General features: G+C 36.3%; 1 protein-coding gene across 1 annotated transcript in view; it reads right to left on the bottom strand.

Annotated features, from left to right (window-relative positions):
- Positions 1-19,401, bottom strand: part of LOC149070465 (dual specificity tyrosine-phosphorylation-regulated kinase 1B-like) — a 113,397-nt gene extending 93,996 nt beyond the window's left edge. Inside the window, exon 1 of the mRNA XM_089249171.1 lies at positions 19,146-19,401. The gene's annotated coding sequence lies outside the window, so the exon portion shown is untranslated. The remainder of the gene's footprint in view (positions 1-19,145) is intronic.
- Between the last annotated feature and the right edge of the window lie 1,206 nt (positions 19,402-20,607).

Genomic DNA, 20,607 nt, shown 5'->3' with positions numbered 1-20,607 from the left:
CAGTTTGGTAAAGGCAGAGCACTGGCATGGGAAAGAAATAGTAACAATGATAAAACGCATTCAAAAAGATATAGGTCATTCCTAAAAAAGTGTACAAATCATTTCTCCGACACTTTTCCGAAATTTTAGAGCATTCCTGTATTAATTTCAATTTTTTTTCCAGTTCTTCATTTAATTCTCAGGCGTATGGTATTTCTTAAATTTGTTTCCCGAATGGTATCTAATTTTCTTTATTAAATCCATTCTTTGTAGCAAACCTCGGGATCTTGCTCTCCCAGCTTGAAAAAAGTGTTAAGCAAAGAAACTTGGGGTAAATCTAATTTTTTTTTCAAAAAACTTGGAACCGCGTATTATATGTGTCATAGATGAGTAAAACTGACAATAAAATTTTGGAAAAAATTTTTTTCTTGCGAAAAACTTTGTTTTTGTTCGTGTCCCGAAAATTTTGCCATCTTAAAATGTCCACTCTGTTAAGGTCATTTGGGAAATATATTTGTACACCACAACAGATCTGATAACACTTTTGAGATCATTGAAAGGTTCAATTTTAATGCTTGATCAACAATTTTGGATTTGACTTTTGAAAAACAACTTGAAATTCATGTTATGTCTTTAGTATAAGATTTTTCAATCGAATGTTCACTCTCTGTTACGAAGGGCTTCCACTCAATAAATTAGAAAAAGTAGGACGGACTCACCTTAGACAACATAATTATAGCATAATAAAAAAAAAAAAACCTCAATTTTTTTTTATTTAAAACAAAAAAATTCATAGCGCGCACACTATTCCAGTATTCTATGAGAGCTAAAGCAAAATGACAGAAATGACTGTTACAAAAGCAATTTTCGGCCAAAACAGTACTAGCAACCACAGATAATTCTTTTGTCTCTCGTCACAATATAGATTACATCCTTTTTCGGAGTCTTATACAGGCCACTCTCTTCCACAATGCACAGCAAATTATGACGGCATGAAAGTTTTTTAAGAATGACGAACTTTCGAGACCACTTTCAAAAGCCCAGTGCAAAATGTGAAAATTACAGAATCAATGTAAATAAGTCAATGTAAACCAGTTGGTTTTGCTGCGTTGTCCATTTCTTTTTTAAAGGGATTTGTCTACATTTTAGTGTTCAAAGCAAGTGTAATCATTTTTGACAAATGAAGCATTTTCATTTCTAGCTCTTTACTGAGCATTGAGCAATTCGCATGAACGCGCAAAAATTTTGAACAAAGTTTGACTCGGTTAACGTGCGATGATTCACATTACGAGCAAAAATTTTGCGCTTTATTCATTTATTTCCACGTTATCACAACTGAGCTCATGATTTTTGCTTCCGCCCGCTCACGTGTTACGGAATTGCGGATAATATTCTCCCCTAAAGTATCCGGTAAGCGTGCCTCACTCGGAAAATTAACACGTGCGAGTGTAAATATTTACGATACGAAACTAGACTTGTAGCATGGTAGCTATGCGTACTTGCGCTTGAAGTTTTTTTTTTTTTTTTTTTTTTTTTCAAATTCTGTTTGGAGAAAACTGTGGGCTGATTTGAATTACTAAACGCGACTTTGAAGAGCTAGCTCATGAGCAGGAGCCACTACTTGTCGAAGAGATTGTTTGATTGGGGAAGACCGTGGACTGGGAGTGCTTGAGGATGGCATTAAAGAACTAGTGGTGAAAAATGTATAGGAGTTGACGATAGATGATAGATCTCTTTTACACGCACCAGCAAGAGTTTATGGACGGCATCTCATCTGAGGAAGAGAGAAGTAAGGATATGTCCCTCCCGTAAAATGAGGTTAGAGCGATGTGTAGAATGTGGGAATATGTAGAAAAGAACCACCCAAATAAAGCTTTAGCAGTGTGCGAGCAATTAATCTGTCCAACGAACCCTGCAATTCCCCATTTCCTAGAAATCCTAAAAAGGAGGCAAAAGCAAGTGCATTGGATAAGGTTCTTTTTGAAAGTCATGCAAAAAATAATAAGTTTGCAAACAATAAGGAATCTGTAAATTGTCCTAAACGATAGTCCTCCTCTCTCTCTTGTCGTTTTAAAGTTGATAGTCAATAATGTTTGTAAACATTATCGTATTGTATGTTTATTTATGTATATTTTATTGGATTATATATTATTATTAGTGTTTAATTCTTGATTGAATGCCGTTTTTATTAGTCATTTTTATATGAATGACTAATTGTGGAATGAATTATTCAGGTTTCCATTATTTCCTATGGGGAAGTTTGATTCGAATAACGAGATATTCGGATAACGAGCACGTTGGCGGAACGAATTAAGCTCGTTAACGGAAGTTTCACTGCATGCCCTAAAAATATAGAAGACAATACATTGAATGCTATTGGGCCGAATCAGAATCACCAAACCTAGAATAGGCCTATGTATCCAACTGCTTGGTTATGCAAACTGTTATTTCACCTATACACAAAATGTGCACCATAATTTTGAATGATGAATGCTAGTTACTGTCCAAGACATGAAGTATTAAATACAAAATTATTTTTTCCATCCACACAGAAGCTTTTAATGACTACTCTACAACTAAGCAAATGAAAAATTAATAAACCAAATGGTCCACATACTACCAAGTAACCTTAAAAATATGACTTCTGCTTTGGCAAATTCTTAATTGCAATCTACTGTATTTGTACTATTTGGTTATATATTGATGATTCCCTCCTCAATTAAAATCAATTACACAAATTTTGTTGCAAGGAATTGGTGAAAAAGTAGGTCAAAAACTAGAACAAAACCGAGAAAATAAGATAAAAGTAGAACATTTTACTAAAAAAGTAGGACAAGTGGGAGTCCTGTACTACGCCATTGTCATAAATAATTTTAAGGTTTTTTTTTTCATCTATATCAATATCAAGTGATAGTACACTATCACTTTTATTCGATTAATGAGCGATAATTCACATTACAAGCAAAAATTTTGCACTTTGATTATTTAGTTTCACTTTATAACAACTAGGCCACTGGTATTCTGTTTTCATCCACACATGTACTGTGGCATAGTGGGTAATAGTCTCCCTACAGTCTCCGCAAACTTCCTATCGGCAATCACCAATACATAATTTCCAACTTCAAAAAGATTTGCATTAAAGCACTATTTTAACGATGCTGCGAGATGACCGAGGGAACAAACCTTACCCTCCGTGACTTTTGGAAAAATCATTTCAACATCACACTGTATCAATATCTATTTGGGATGAGGTCCAGGGTTTAAGCTATGGTCGTATTTTTCGCAAAATGCGAAAGAAAATCTTAGAATGCAAAAGTAGTAGTAGCCACTTTCGCAAAAATGCGTACAGGAGATACGAAACGAGAAGACATCCAACCATAAATCATTAGCATTGTAGTATTTTGCTAAAGCTTCCCCCTCCCCCAAATTTTTGCTTTTATGCTAAAGGAAATTTTTATCTAGCTTAAACCCTGATGGGGTCACTGAGAACCATTAATTCAACTTGAGAAAACCTCTGGGCTGATGGCATTATTGAAAGTGACTTTGAGGGGTGATGCATGAACATTCCAATGTTGAAGAGGTTGTGTCCTTGGGAAGGACTATGGGACTGGAGGTGAATGAAGACAATATTCAAAAACTAGTGGATGGACATAGCCAAGAGTTGACCACAGACAAACTGATGGATCTCCATTGCGTGTAAGAGCTTATGGACAGGTTCTTGTATAACGCAGAAAGAAACTAGGAATTCCTCACTTCAAATGATATTAGAAAGATGAGAAAAGCTGAGAAAAATTTCGTACAAAAGAACCACTGAAGTAAAGTAGTAGCAGTGTGAGAGCAGTGAATTTGTCCAATAATGCAATTTCTCATTTTCATGAAATCCTCAACAGGAGTCAAAAGCAAGCGTCATTCATTGGTTTCTGTCTAAATTTGCACAAAAAGATTGGTGAGCCTTCAGATTACAATAAGTCTTAAAAAACTCTCTCTCTCTCTGATACTTTAGAATAATTAAATTGATAAAACTATTGTGTATTGTATTTTTATTTTATGGTGTTATTGTATTATTTGTTTAAGTTATTGTATTGCATTACTGGGAAAATGCTGTTTTTATTAGTCATTTTTTATTTATAATGTGAATGTAAATTGTGGAATGATCCGAGTAAACATTATTTCCCAAGGGAAAGTTTGATTCATTATAGGAGCGATTTTGATAACGTGCCGTTCATGGAATGAATTATGCTTGTTAACCGAAGTTCCACTGTATTAAAGATCGTCAAAATTGGAATGATTTTAATGATATCTTCCAGGCACAGATCCAGGAAGATGTGTAAAAAGTGGCATTTTAGCATGAGCAAAGGTCATTACATGACAATACATCCTGCATTTTATGGACAGAACCTTCATTTTCTTATATTATTTTTGTTTCCGGGCTCAATCCCCCCCCCCCTCCAATCCACTTTGGATTACCAATGTGAGAGGCACAAACACAAGATTTATACCAACATCAAACTACTTTTCAATTTCACCAAAAAAATTTCAAGTAAAAGAAAAATCATCCTGACAATATAATATACAGCTGAACGAGTCCAGTGTCCACTTTGACCAGATTTTAAAATTCAAAATTTGATCTACAAGGGGAGAGAGGAACTTGTGTTTTTTGAATTTCCTTATGGCATGGATATTTTTCAAAAGTTATGGAAGACTCTCTGGGACACCTGTAACATTTTGTACATAATTTTTGAGAAAATAAAAGTGTATTTACATAACCTATTTAGAATATTTGAGATATTGTTGTCTCAGTTAAACATTTCTGTCCACTCTTATTACAATGATGTCCACTCTGTTACGGGAAGCATTTTTGCAGTTCACAGGCAAAAAACTAAAGAGCACTTCAAACTAAGATATTAAATTATAAATTACCAACCCAATTGTCCGTCAAAAATAAACAAAAATATGATTTTAAGTAGTTAAATATATGTAAAAAATACTTCTCTACATGGTATTTCAAAAAAATGATGAAAAACCATCAAAATAATAAAAAATTTGAAACTTTTTTTCAGCAAACGTGCGAGAAATAAGTTTATTTCATTATTTTAAGGGGTAAAAACAGTAGAAATAATCATGCTGATTTTTTCATTTACAGTGATATTTGTTTTTGTAACCGAGTGGACAAAATCCATGACTATCAGTCATAAAACCCAGAAAATATTACTACAAAAAAAATAAAAATGAAAAATATTTATGAAATATTAAACTTAGTCATTGGCTATAATTTGAGATCAATTTTGTTTCTAAATTGGCCTTTGAATTTTTCATTTGAAAAATGTTGAATGCACACTTTTTTAGAAATGACCCATCTATCATAGTGAATTTTATACTAAATTTTCTGCAACAAAATCAACATTTTGTCACCCCAATTCAACTTATATGTATTTAAATTGCAGTTCATTATAAATAAATACTTAAATATTGTAAATTTGTCATACATGTGACTGATCCCCCCCTCCCCCTTTCAAGCAGTCATGTGGAAGCTTATGACCCACACAGACGCGACAGTGCTCAAGCACCCATACTATTTTTATAAACAAATTTGAGCAATCCTGAATTTATTCACAATTAATAATTTCCTGCATAAAGCTCAAGCTGAGAACCCCAGGTCTAAAACTCTTCCAACACCTATGAACCCACACACGCACATACACAATCACAACCAATAGCATAGACAGGCCTCAACCAACACGTCCTAGTGATGTAAGTAGTCCATTTTCCCTGAGAATATTCAGGGAAAAAAATACCATCCAGGTTTCATGATAGAAAGAGAAGACCACCAGTTGTAAATTGAACCAACTTCCACCAGATGCTGAAAAAGCTGAAACACATTTTATGCAAAAAACAATACTTTAGTTTAACCAGTAATCTTGACACCTTTTGTAACAGAGCATATGTGTATGACATCTATAGATATCATACATAGGTGACTGGCTAACTCTAAAGCCAGGATTACACTATAAAAGTTTGATAAAATATCTTTTACAAAACTTGAAAAACAACCAATAATCTTATCAAGATTGTTGGTTGCATTTTTCAAGCTTTGTGAAAGAACTTTAATAAAACTTTTATAGTGTAATGCTGGCCTAAAACTGAAAAACAACTTCGCTCTTTCAAAAAAGAGCGGCCACTACTCAATTTGTTTCCTGAAAGTAAAACCAGTAAAGTGCATGAAATAATTCCCTACACCCATTACCGAAAGAAAAATCAGTAAAGTGCATGAAATAATTCCCTACACTGAATATAAATAACCTGGGCTGAGTACCAATCAACCAATAAAAAACATTTATCAGTTGGTATCATAATTGACACACTACGGTCATCCACACAAGGGCTAATTAGACCGGGACCTACAGTTTAAAGCCGACTCCGAACGGCTGGGCTGTTGTTTCATATGCCCCGAATAGGTTGATGTGTTAACCTTTCGGTGCAAGACTTTTTGCGGTAGCCATAGCTTATGTGGTTTTCTTGGTGCCATCCCTCTTCCACTAGTGGGAGTAGTACCTCTGGTCAGGAAATACTCTGACATGGACTGACCTGGTTTCTAACTCATGAAACCTCAGAACATCCTTTGGTACATTAGATGGATGTCTTATTGAACTGGGCTACCCCACTCTGAAAATATAAATACAAAAGCATTATCCCTGAATGAAAATGTCTACTACTGCTAAAAACTTTCTGAGAAACCTTCTGTTACTAACATGCACACCATGCTCAATTACTATTTGAATAAAAATAGGGTTTTTCTTTATCAGAGCTTGACAGATCAAAAAAAAATTAGGTGCCTATGAAATGTTTTTAGGAGAGCCAAACTTAAATTTTTTTAAAGTTTCTGGAAACTTGGCGATGCCCTTTAAGATTCGTTAATGCACTAACATAAATTTAGAAAATTCTACATTGTCTTCAGACACGAATTTAATAATCATGCATGCAAAATTTTAGACTGTGTGATGCCTATCTATCAAGCCCTTGTTATTATTGTTAAAAATTGAAACTAAGACTAATGTTCCATAAATAGAACAATGTTTTTGTTAACCTGTACAAAAGCCAAAGGTTTCAGTGTTTTTAGTTCTTTGTCACATATTTAGGAGGCATTTCAAAGTTTTTCTTTTTATAGAATTTGTTGGTTTTTAGGAATTTTGCCCTTATTTCAAATAAAATTCACCAAAAAAATCAATTTTCAAGCACACAATAGCACAATCAACAAATATGACTAATATGCATTGCTGCCATCTCTAAAATTTCTGTATGCTCGAACTGTATTAGGGAGTTCAATTGTTCTGCCTCAAGTCACGATACATAATAAATCAAAAGTGGCAGCAACATGACTGTCATATTAGGTCAGAGGTCTTCAACCTTTTTCTAGTCACGAACACTGCCTGTACCCATCATCAAAAGAAGAGCACCCTTATGACAAGTTTGGCATACGAATGCATGAAATCACAATGATTTCAATCCTATGATGAATGTAGCTGGTACAAGGTGTTTAATTGGAATGTTGATCAAGTGTTCACGAGTGCGAAATTGGGTGCGATCATCGAGCACTCTGGGGGATTAAGGGAGCACCGTGGTGCTTGCGAGCAACGTGTTGAAGATGTCTGTATTAGGTGGTAAGGAGAAAAACCATGGTAACTGAAGTAGAATTCTTCAATATCGAACCTATAATTTGGTGAGAAAATATTGAGTTAAAACAGCCATTAAAAAAAAACAAAATGTCTCACAGAAGAGTAAATAATCTTTCTTCTAATAGAATCACAAAAGAAGGCCAACGAAAATATAAATGCATCAAAAAAATACAAAACTTTTATACATTGGTCTTCTTTTGGGAAAATATTTTATCCAGCTAAGCAATTAAAAGCCAACTTTTTTTAGTGGTCTCATCGACAGAGCTTGCCCACTCCAAGACAGAATGTTTTGCATAGTTCTACAATGAACCCTCGGCTGACTAGGAAAAGTTCTGCCCTTAAAATCCCCATAATAGTGTTTTTTGCACTTTTTCTTAAAATTCTTCCAGATTCTTCTGCAGTAGCACCAATTGTTCTGAGACATGTGCCACAGATTTTGCCATATTCTGCTTTGGGTGAGGAAGCCAGGCTTTAGAATAGAAAGAAGGTCTGTGACGAAGTCCCCTAATTTTTTTTTGTTCATTAATCCCCATATTAAAGTGTAATTGCCAGTTATCAATAATTCAGAATCTTTTACACTGTTATAAAAAATTAGTTTTTTTAAAAATTTTAATCTTACTAATACAAGGTCCCTAAGCACTTGGGGCCTCCTGGCCATACCCAACTGTCCCAAAGCAGAATATGCTGGAAACTGTGGCGTTTGTCTCAGAATAGGCCCGTGGGGCCTATATATTTGGGGGGCAACAGCCGTCTCTCTGGCTTTTAAAAATACACCAAAAATGGTGTACATATATATATATACGTACATGTTCTTTGCCCTCCCCTGGAAGCAGTTGAAATGATGGCCCTGTCTCAGAACAATCTAGAAGACAAGAAAATTGTATAAAACACTATTATTGAATTTGTGCCGCAGAACATTCCCAGTCAGCTGGGGGCTTGTTGCAAAACATTCTACTTTGGCACCCAAGTAGACGCATGCGTTAAGAGGGCCAGGCAAATTTAAACCCAAGATTGACAAGTCAATTTTTTTTTCATATCAAAAAAATTTTTTTAGTATATTCTTTCCTTTTATATTTTGTTTTCTCTAAATTTTTAATAAGATTCTACCATTTTTTTTCTGCTGAAAATGGAAAATTAGGTACTTTCTTGACGTGTGTCATGAAAATGATATTGTCACATCATTTTTATAATTTATTGACAATGTTTCTGTGGATATTGCAGCCTTGCTTATCATTAAGAAATGGCTACAAATGCAGATTAATTCAAAATCTTTGAAAAATGAGTGTGAATTAGTTTTTAAACTCCTTGTGTTTTTTTACTTTTAGTAAACGTGGGTAATTGTTTCAGCTGTAATTTTAATTAATAATTCCTGCTCAAAAAAATGAAAAATTTTTTAATACATTTTGATGGCTTAAAATAATTTTGTTATTATTACTAGGGGATAGTTTTTAGCACAAAACTATAAAACATCAATCAGTCAAAGTGACTATTTTGGGATTTTGCAAAGTTATGATCTTGTGATGAACAGGGGAAAAATTAAGATAAACAATATGTAAATGATCTGGTGGTCTCCTTGGGTGATACTGAATTTGATCGGGGTGGCCTTGATTTGATTTTGTACGTGGATGACACAAGTCTCCTTATATCCTCTTCCACAGTTGAAGAGTTAATTTTTGTTACTAACCACTATGCCAACAAAATTTTCGATTGGTTTTGTTGAAATTCTTTAACAATGAACCACATAAAAACCAAAAGTATCTTATTTTGACAAATTAATAAGCCAATTCCTCTTGCTATCCAACCAGTTACCATAAATAACTTTGAAATTCAATATAATTCTTCAGTAAAATTCCTGGGTGTGATTTTCAATTCTCACTTAAAATGGGACGACTATATACATACTACCCGTATTAAAATGAGACAGGCAACGAGCGTCATTGCCAAATTATCCACTATCATTCTGTTAAAAATTAAACTTTTACTGTACAACACTCTTATACTTCCTATACTCACTTACTGTCACTTGATTTGGGGTCCTACAGCATCTGAAAACCTGAATAGTTTAGCCACCATCCAGAGATGCTTCCTGAGAACAATTTCTCATCATTCCCCCTCCAATATTACTAATATCCTTCCTGTTCATATACTCCACGATTATCTTCTTTCAATTTTTATGTTTAAGGCAATAAAACTCCACATGTTCTCAGATATTATACAACTGACTTCTATTAACCATGAATATAATACCCGTAGATGTGACGTACTTTACCCCGCTGCAGCTTGCACTAATATGCTTTTCAACAATATAAATACTACGGACCCACGATGCTGGAATATGCTACCTGCTGCTTTAAGAGAAATCAATAGCCTATGCATGTTGAAGACCCGTCTAAAAATCTATTTAACACAACAGCCATCTGAGATTTAGTATATTTCTTCCTTTTTCCTCTTTATAATAGAATCAATTTATGTGTTGTTTTTCCCCCGACTTTTTCATTTTGTTTTCCTGATTGTTTTTGCCAACCCTTCTTATCGACCACGGAGCTCGTCAGGGCATTTATATGCCCTTTTCTTCGTGGTTCGACTGTACATGTACAGTTTTCTTTTTGTTATATTGTTCAATGTTCTCACCTGCATCAATAATCATACAAGTTTTATAATGCAGAATTGTCATATTTGCAAGGAATATTCACAATTCTTCAACTTTGTCCCTCAAGTTTTTATAAAAAGAGAAAGAATGTGCTGCCTGTCAGCTGAATCTTGACTGCTTTCATTAAGAAAGTTATCAGCACGGTTGGCAGGTTTTTGATAGTTTAAACCACGATTTAAGCTGTCACATCAAAAACCTCAAATACTACTTTTCAATTTTAAAAATTTCCATTGGAAATGCACCACATGCTAATTGCACGTAATATTTAAAGTGACTATGTTATACAAAGAATGAGTACTTAATATGATCATAAAATAATTTTCTACTCTCAACAGAATTATTTTGGACAATATATGTTTTTTTTCCTTGTAAAATATACAATTTAAATAGAGCATAGCATAAACACTGAAGAAAACACCATGGAATGATTTGATATTCTTCAATTAAAATTTTTTTACCTTACATATGTGTACACAGATACTTAAAACAATACTCTTATTGTGCATAGCATTAGAATATATCTAGCAATCGAAATACTAAATTGTAGGACTAAAACGCCCTTCAATTTGGCAGTACTGGCGTGTGTATATATATACATATGATGCGTAAGACACTCCTACAACTTACTGTTATTGTATAGTAAGAACGACTCAGTCTGACTATGATATAGTATTTTTACTAGCACTTATAAATTATAATACAATGGTTTTCTAATAGAAGCTATATCGAAACATGCAAAACAAATGCTTTGGGTATCAAGTCCTGCCAGCTGTGCTTTGACTGAAAATACTCTTTAAAAGTAAGGATTTATGCAACCTGAGCTAAGAAACTTTTAGGTAAAAATAAATGAGTTTATTAAGTGTATAAACAGACGAAGATTAATTTTTATATGGAATAAAATTTTGGTCAGATCGGAAAGCAGTCTAAAAAAAAGAGAAAAAAAAGAAAGGCTGATGCCAGATGAGCATGATTATTGCCCCACACCAAAGATGACGGAACGAGACACACGACCACACACACACACACACACAGTTGTCGGTCCAGCCATTTTTCACAGAAGAACTCGTTTTGTACCAGAAAAAAACGCCACCCATCAAGAGCTATGCGATTTTTACCGTTCGTGAGATCATCCAGTAACTCTAAATTACTCTTCATCCAGCAAAGCGTACTCTGAGAAGGACATACGTGCAGTTAAGGATTTTAATTTTTCCACTATAATCGAGAAAAAATCTTATTTTTGGCTAAAATCAGGAGAAATTTCTAAAAATTCTGGAGAGAGAGAGAGAGAATAAGAGTAAAAAAGTCCGGAGTCTCCAGAGAGTTGGCAGATCTGAGTGTTTGCCAACCTATGGTCCACAAAGATGGGATAGGTGGTCCCCAGAAAGACTTGAATACAGTCGAAAAAATCCTGATTTAACCCCCACCATTCATTTTGCAGAACTCTAGTGATATAACGAGTTTGGTTGAAAAAGTTTCTCTGTAGAGAGCATTCAGACCTTCAACATGATACTTATTATAACAAAAAACTTCAGACAATTACCATAAACACTGCAAAATATGGAAAACAGATGGCAGCACCAGCACAATAAAAAACAAACACAACTCTGACAACATAAACACGTTATGGAGCACACATACACTCATGACACCCATTCTAGCATATATGGATAGGTTAGAAATTCCACAGAGTAATGTGTAAAAGGTGCATGTATGTGTGAAGTAATAGTAGCTATAGATGGTGTCCGTTAACAAAACACATCTGTAGTCTTTCTCAGAACATATGAAAGTAGCCTGCATCACACTTGGAGTTTCACACTGAAAGCAAACTTTTGATTTCATGGAATTCTGTGAAAAAAATGCAATTCTCATCAACAACTCTGCTACATCCAAAAATCATAAACATGATGATTCGTTGTATGTGATATTTTCAATATTATTTTATGTGAGCACCATATCAGTAGAGCACAGATTATCCAAACACTGATCAACTGAAACATTGGTTAACCGAAAGCGTTCTAGTCTGCAAATTCACTGCCTCAAGATGGCTATAAAGTGGTTAGAACAACAAGAATGTGATGCTGTCCAATTGCTGTCTTTAAAACGTCTGTGAGATTTAGCAGCAAAAAAAAAAAAGTCTCAGCTTTGAAGCAAAAGAAAATTTGACTTCTTTTCCTAAACTGTAGGTCTATTTTAATGGTCATTTCGAACTTGTCAAACTAGGCTAGTCAGTTCTTTGACGTATTCAGTTCTATAAGACGTATGATACAAAATGTATACATGTTTTGTGTTTAATATCGCTGTTTCTTTGTTTCATATTGCTCCTATGACACTGGTACAAGTACTGAAATATACTGTCCAAGAATTGCCAATTTAAATTTTTTTAATGGCAGGTCATGAAACATCTGAGAACATTAACTTTTACATCTAGGCTTGAGATCAAAAAACAATTTAGGCAACAAACGTGGTTTTTCACAAAAAAAATAATATTCTTTTAAATTTTTCTACGAAAATTTTGCAGCATGTTATATCCAAATTATTTTCTCGGTTAAGACCATTCTGTTGGTATGTTATGTCCACAGTGCATGCTTCAAGTAGGGTATGTTACAATACAATAGACATAAAAATATATGGATGCTAATGGGTCAAATTTCAAGGATTACACAACCGTATGTTATAACTGGGGTATGTTATAAGTGCACTCAAAAAAGTATTTTAATCTAAAATTCATGATATAGAAGGGGATGTTTTTGACATGCTATTATAAATATAAACTTTAATGATATTCAAGGAGCCGTTACAAACATCAGGGGGTGTTCAAAATGTTCATTAAAAACCTATACAAGTTTGTCCAGTTTTTCACATTTTTAGTTTATTTCTACTGGACCCCTGTCACGCAGATTTCCAAAAAAATTCATAATACTAGAACCTAGCAGTGCGGAACAGGGTTGGCAAAACCTGGGTTTTTTCTAGAAAAACCCAACCCGACAGGTTTTAGTGAATATGCTATTTGCAACGTTACCTATCAATGTACATATTAAATAATATAAAAATAGTTTGTATACATCTAATTACAGATTTATATGCTTAGTAATTAATATTCTAATATCGTGCTAATTAAATTCTAATATCAAATTAAAAATATAATTATTTTATAAATAACGTGTGAGGAATCACGTTATTTATTTTTAAAATTAATTTTAAGTTATTTGCATATGCGGCATATACAACCTCTGACAATAAAGTTCGGTGAATGAAGTCAGAACGGCCGATCTGACAACACTGGCGAAACAAAACGCTGCACATGCGTAGCAGCAGGTGTTGACCATCTGCCGCCACCGTTGTTTGTGTTCCCTGAAAGACTTGTTTTACAAAGTGCTTGTATAGTGCGTTGGTTCTTAACTGAGAACAGGAAAATTAACAAACAAAAGATCAATTTAAAGTTTTGTTTTAAGCTTGGCAAAACACCGAAAGAAACTCACGCGATGCTGGTACGTGTTTATGAAAATCAAGCACTGTCCATGAAGTGTGTGTACGGGTGGTTCGCCTGTTTTAGGGAAGGCCGGGAAAGTGTTTCTGAAACCCCCGTAGCGGAAGACCGACGACCTCCGTCAGTGACAAAAGCATTGAGAAAGTGATGAAAATGATCACGAAAGATTGTCGATTAACTGTGCGCATGATAGCTGATGAACTGCAGATTAACCGTGAATACATGCGACAAATCGTTACCCAGAATTTAGGGATGCGAAAGGCGTATTGTCTTCTTGTGCCACATCGCATGACTGACGCTCAGAAGCAGGTACATTTACAGGCTTCACAGGATTTTGTCAAAACGGCGGATGCAACACTAAATTTCTTGAACTGTATCGTCACTGAGGATGAGTCCTGGTGTCTCAGGTACGACCCTGAAACGAAACAGCAAAGCATGGAATGGCGTTCCCCTGCATCACCTCGTCGGAAAAAGGTCAGAGCAGAAAAATCACACATCAAAACGATGCTAATCACCTTTTCTGATAGTCAAAGCATTATCCACAAGGAATTTCTACCCGAGGGAACGACGATGAATGCTGCAAGGTACACTGGAATTTTGACGAGTTTCATGAAATGTCTACGCAGGGTACGACCTCAGTACGCACAACAAGGTTCATGGTTTCTTGTTCACGACAATGCTCGCCCCCACACAGCCAATATCATCAAACAGTTTTTGGCAAAAAAGGGGGTGGTGCAAATTGAACATCCACCACACTCGCCAGATCTCAATCCTCCAGACTTCTTCCTATTCCCACGACTCAAACTCGCTTCGAAAGGAAAGAGATTTGACGATATTCCTGACATCCAACAAAACGTGACGAGGCTTTCGAACTCCATCCCAAAACAAGACTTCTTGCAAAGTTTCCAGGACATGTATAGGAGATCTCAGCGGTGCATAGTAATGGGAGGTGACTATTTCAAAGGACAGTACGGTAACTTTCGTTAACATTTCATCTACGTTAATGTTACAGGACTATTCACCGAACTTTATTGTCAGAGGTTATATATGAGGGGATATTTTTTTGTAAATGAATACCTATGCACTAAGAAATAGAAAAGATGCCTTTTAAAACACATTCTGCTTTTTTTGCATAATGATTTTTTTAATGCATATTCTTTTTTTTTGTACATATTTTGGAATTTTTGACTTTTTTTAAATTTCTAGAGCATATTCTGGGGTGTTTAATGCATATTTTGGCATTTTAAGTGCACATTTATATTTTAAGTGCATATTGTTGCATTTTTCAGTGAATATTTTTGCATTTTTAAGTACATATTTTTCATTTTTAAGTGCATATTTTTAGAGCATATAATCCGGCCTCTAATGATAGCATTCTCTTCTCCCATGCAAAAAAATCCTTGTATTCGGCCTGTAATTTTTTAATAATTTCCAAAACAAAATGTGTTTTGCTAAAGACTATATAAGGGGAAGGGGGGTGCAGGTTAACAAATGATTTTTAGCAAAAAAACCGGAGTTTTTGTAGGTGAGCCTGTACTTTATACAGTGAATACCACTAATAACGTTTTAAAAAAACACATTGTGAAAAAAAATTGTTAGCGGAAAAACACTATAAACTGGAAATGTTAATGAGCAACTGTCGACGGGGGTGGGGGGAGGCAATGTCACGAAGTGTAGAAATTTGAAAAGACTGGTTAACACATGTAAGGTATATGTGACAAGCGAATGTTTGAATAGAAGAGCAAGATTCAAAAGGGCTCAGAGAGAAGAATTCGAAGTGAGAAGACGCATGTTCAGAAGGCTGCAGTAGTTTAGCAGGCATTCTAGTTGATGTAAATAAAACAGCTTTTTTTATCTCAAATCCTTGTTCCTGTGAGTTTCCATGCATCATCAAGTCCCTAGTGAAGAACCCTAGAGATCTGCACGAGAGGGTAAATCTGGTGACAGAAGTTCGATGAACCTTGTCTGTACAATATAGTCAAATAGAGGGATCAGCATAATCATAATGAAATAGCAACTTCACGTATTGTATTTCAATTCATTTCACTGTACATTTCATGCTTAGAAAAGTATTGAAAACTTTGACCAACAAAACTCAGCGGAATATTCAATGGTGTTAAAATTGAGTTTGATTGTAATATATTATAGATGTTCCATAAATTTGAATCGCTTAACCTGTTTCCATTCAAAATATAGCATATTTTAAAATAAAATATGTACGAGACATTATTGTGAATTGCCACATCTTTTTCCGAGAACTTTTAAAAACATCAACATTGGGGGGGGGGGGGGGGGGGGTGGTGACCATTTCAAGATTTTTATTAAAAAACCATATATACATTGACCAGTTTTTCACATTTTCAGTTTGGTTCAACACCTGAATATACTGGAACATGAGCTGTACTTACTAAGATAGCCTGAACTATATACACTCCCCAAAGCAGAATATGCCGAAATGTGTGACGTATGTCACAGAACAACCAGTGTTGTTGCAGAACAATCTGGAAGAATTTTAAGAAAAGTGTAGAAAAACGCTATTATGTATATTCGAATTTTTACCGCAGAACATTTTCAGTCAGCTGAGGGCTCGTTGCAGAACATCTCAAAACATTCTGCTTTGGGGTATACACTCATGGCCGGGACTCAAGCTCAAGACCTTTGGATAAAATACCCATTTCCCTCATAAGGGAGGGCTGACAAGGCACAAGCCCTGGGGCCCCTGCTACAATTCTCATCATCTTTTGTTTTGTTTTTTTACACTACAGAGGGGATCCTGCCGAAGATCCTAACTAGGAGCCCCTGCTCCAAGATGTGTGGAGAGGGGCATGAAAGCACCACAGAGCCAAGTCTGCATTTACATTTTCTTCCATTCCCGACATAATAAAGTGGTCAAATGGAGTCAGCATAATCATAGTGAAATAACTTCATGTATGGTATTTTAGCACTTAACTGGCGTGGTGGGGTCATCTGGCACGCACTGCTCATTTTCCCACCACTTGAGAAAGAAACTCATCTTTGTCAAGGCATGAATGAGAAAGACAAGCGTAGACCAAGGCTGTAGAGGGGGGACTTGGGGTCTGCCTCCCCTGAAATGTGAGAAAATGACCAAAAAAAGGGGGAAAAGATAGCCAAATCACAGATGGTTCTATCACTTTGGTCCCCTAAAATCAAAATTTCTAGCTACAGGCCTGGCGTAGACGTCCCATCAATTGGATTTAAAAAAGCTACACTCACGCTTCACAATATAGTTCACTGTTGTTTGTTGCAATACAATACAGGAACAAAATAGTAAGAAAGGATGGGGGTTATAGGTGAGCAGTGAAAGTTCAAACAAGTCCATTTCAGAAAGCAAAAATAGGTTATTTTCATGGATCGCTCAGTATCCCTTCAAGAATCGGTAAATACTTGCTGGGGACACAATGGCACCATGATGTCAGTTACGCACAAAATTTTCCCAATATTAGTTGAGGGTTAATGCACGTGTAATTGTATTTTTCATACTTAACCCTAGAATACTAACCTTAGGTCTCAGAAACAAAGTATAGGTAATTGACACACAGTTTTTTATGTTTCTACTTTAGTTGGTATTCTATTGAAAACTTTGATTTCGGTTGTAACAATAAAATTCAGTGGAATCTTCAATATCGTTATAACGGAATTCAAGCTGTTTCATAAATTGATTTACTTAGCACGCGGGTTCTTAACCTTTTTCAGCTGTGTGACACAAAATAAACAAGATTAGTTATGCAACCCATGGGACTTTATGTTGTTCAAAATTAGTGAAACCATCAGTGCATTTGCCACAGGACTGCATGTGGATTCATACGACTCATCTAAGGAGCCCCTGCAAATCAAGATTGGGTACTGTAGCTCAAAAGACCTAGGCTATAAGTAGATATGTCTGAGACCCCCCCCCCCCCACCATGAATCAGAAGCGGCGAGACCCATAGCTCAAGATCCCCTGGCTGTTAGTGGATTTGAATGACCCTCTCGGAAACATCTGCCAGATTTTGGTTAAGAACCTGCGGCTTGAAATGTTTCCACTCAATATTGTATATTTTAATATAAAATTCATGGCATAGAAGGGGATGTTTGATACATTATTATGAATAGATGCTAATTACCCAAGAGCTATCAAAAACATAAGGGGTGGGTAGTTCAAAATGTTTACTAAAAAAGCCTATAGGCCTACACATTTGACCAGGTTTTGACTTTGTTAGTTTATGTTTATTGCACCACCGTCACTCATATTTCAGAAAAAATTCATAGTGCTACAACCCAGTAATGCTGAACGGGTGTAACAGTTCACCCGCAGCCGGGACTGGAACCCAAGACCCGCGGATAAAACACCCATGGCCGCTCATAAGGGAGGGCTGACAGGACACAAGCCCTATGACACCGGGACGATTCTCAACATTATTTGTTTTGTTTTTTTTACACCAGAGAGAGGGTCGCCCCCCCCCCTCCACGCCACAGATCCCAGCCTAGGGCCCCCTGCTCCAGGATGTCGGAAGGATTTGGTGGGGGGGGGCCCATGAATACACTACGGAGCCAAGTCCACATTTACATTCCCCCCCCCCCATTCCCGACATAATAATATAGCCGAACATTGAATTTTTATTTTCCCAAAACATAAACATTAATCACGATGGGAAATCATCAAAGCATCCGACGGCCAATAGGTTGCTTTGTTGACATGATGCGAATCAACTACGTCACTGAAATCATATGGAAACGAAGAGGGGGGATTAATATACACATAGGGGAAGGAAAAAATATTATTGAGGGATGAATCCTAATAAAATATGCATCGTGAAGAGTTAAATGATCGGAATTCGATCAATAATATCGCCGATATTATTCAGTGATCGAACAGATTTCGATCAAAACACGGAAGCCAGACCCGAACCGACTTCCGGCGGCCACCACAGGACAATGGCTTTTTAGGACGAGGCAAATTCAAGACGGGTATCACCGTGAAACCATCAAGCCGGTATTCAAATACAACATTTCGGACATCAAATCGTCATTTCCAAGTCATTACACGACGGTATTATCGGGTAAATCACGCCAAACTGAGCCTAGTTTTCGGACTTCTTCATACGGGTTAGTTTTGTGGCGTCACTGCCGTGGGAAATCAGAATTACGCGTAATTAACGCCCGTTAAGCCTAATTTCCGTCCGGCCCGGACGAAATTTGAGCGTATAATATTCGTTTTGTGATAATTTTGGACGCGAACGGATGCGGGATTATTGGAATAAATCGTGATTTGCGATGCATCACTGAGGACTATTTTTCAGTTTCACAAATAGTGCACGGAAAAAAACTAACGATAATCGGTTATTGAGGGACTTACCTGAAGAAATCTCCGAAATATCGCTACATCACGGGAAAATATGCCGATATGAACAGTCTTTGAGATCGCGATCCGTAAACAAAATAAATCACAAAAATTATAAACAATCCAAAAAAAAATGGCGCGGAATAGTTGAATTTCAAAACTATGTCATGTTGTACGAACGGTAGAGAGCTTACTCCCGCCAAAACTAGATGGCGTCTCGTCCGGTAAACAAAGTATGTTGGTGGTGATTGTGATGTTCTTTGTTCGTAGTAGGTCAAAATCACTATAGAGGACGCTAACGATATCGTTTTTGCTTATGACTTATCATGGCGGTTGTAATGGTGTTTTTTAGCAGGATTCTTACTTTTAGCATTGAAATCGTTTAAAACAGTGGTTCTCAACCTTTGGAAGCCCGGTTTCATTCATTTTTGTAAGTGCAAGGCCTGGTTAAACACATGATTAACGGAACGTGAATGGGGGAAAAGGAAACGGCAGGTCAGTCGCGACCCGGTGGTTGAGAAACACTGGTTTAAAACGTGTTAAGACCAGTGCCGTCTGGGCTGCCCCGTCATGGGCCCACCTGGGACTCACAAAAATGGGATCTGGTTGAGATTTTCGAAAATTCACCTGGTAGGGCCTCAGAAAAATCATTTTGCCCGGGGGCCCATGATGCTCTTAAGACGGCCCTGGTTAAGACCTTAGAGAATTTTGAGGTTTTTGCCAACGGTCTTTAGACAATAACCGCATGACCCCCACATCCTGGTTCAGGGACCTTCGGCGGACCCCCCTCTATATTTACTTTATAGCGTAAAAAACAAAAAATTATGACACTCGCTCCGGACCCTTTCAACCCCACACTTGTGGGAGCCACGAATACACCAGCGCCAGAGCTGCTGAAAACGGGCTTATCTGCCATATTTGTGCGAAGAGTATCTCTTTGTCCAGCAAAATTTCCCCTTTTGAGTAAATTTCTCCCATAACATTCAGAAAAATATACTGCGATCTACCGGGGAAAAATACATGTTTATTTAAATAGAATTACGTATAGAATAGAATTTTTTTTTTTTCAGTGACATCTGATCCTTAAAAAAACGGCATAAGCAGACAGTGCCTGTAGCGATAACATTGTCCTCACATTTTGCGCAAGTGTGGCACACGAGCCAGCCAGGTATTTCCAGCTCTATATCTAATGGATGTTTCTTGTGCCGTTTCTGTTTTTGAAGGATTAGACGTCACCCCAAACTGGTTTTGCCACTAGCATGGAGGGGTTTGGCAAGAACTGGACATGCAAATTTTAGAGGGAGAAACACCTAAAATTAATCGAATTTTGTTGTGAGAGGAGGGTGACAAAATACTAGTTACGGAGCACGTCCATTTAAGCGCACTCTTCTTAATTCCGAATTTTAAAATTTCAATTGTCTCTGCCCTAGAACAAAATCAGCTTATTGCCAATTTTTAAGTGTTAGAAAAGTAATTT

The sequence above is a fragment of the Pholcus phalangioides genome, unplaced genomic scaffold (genome assembly GCF_987345545.1).
Source record: "Pholcus phalangioides strain wild (caught in Gottingen) unplaced genomic scaffold, Ppha-v1.0 ptg000021l_1, whole genome shotgun sequence".
Classification (NCBI taxonomy): Eukaryota; Metazoa; Arthropoda; class Arachnida; order Araneae; family Pholcidae; genus Pholcus; species Pholcus phalangioides.
Note: the sequence above shows the minus strand (reverse complement) of the source record. Positions and strands in the feature narration are given on the sequence as shown.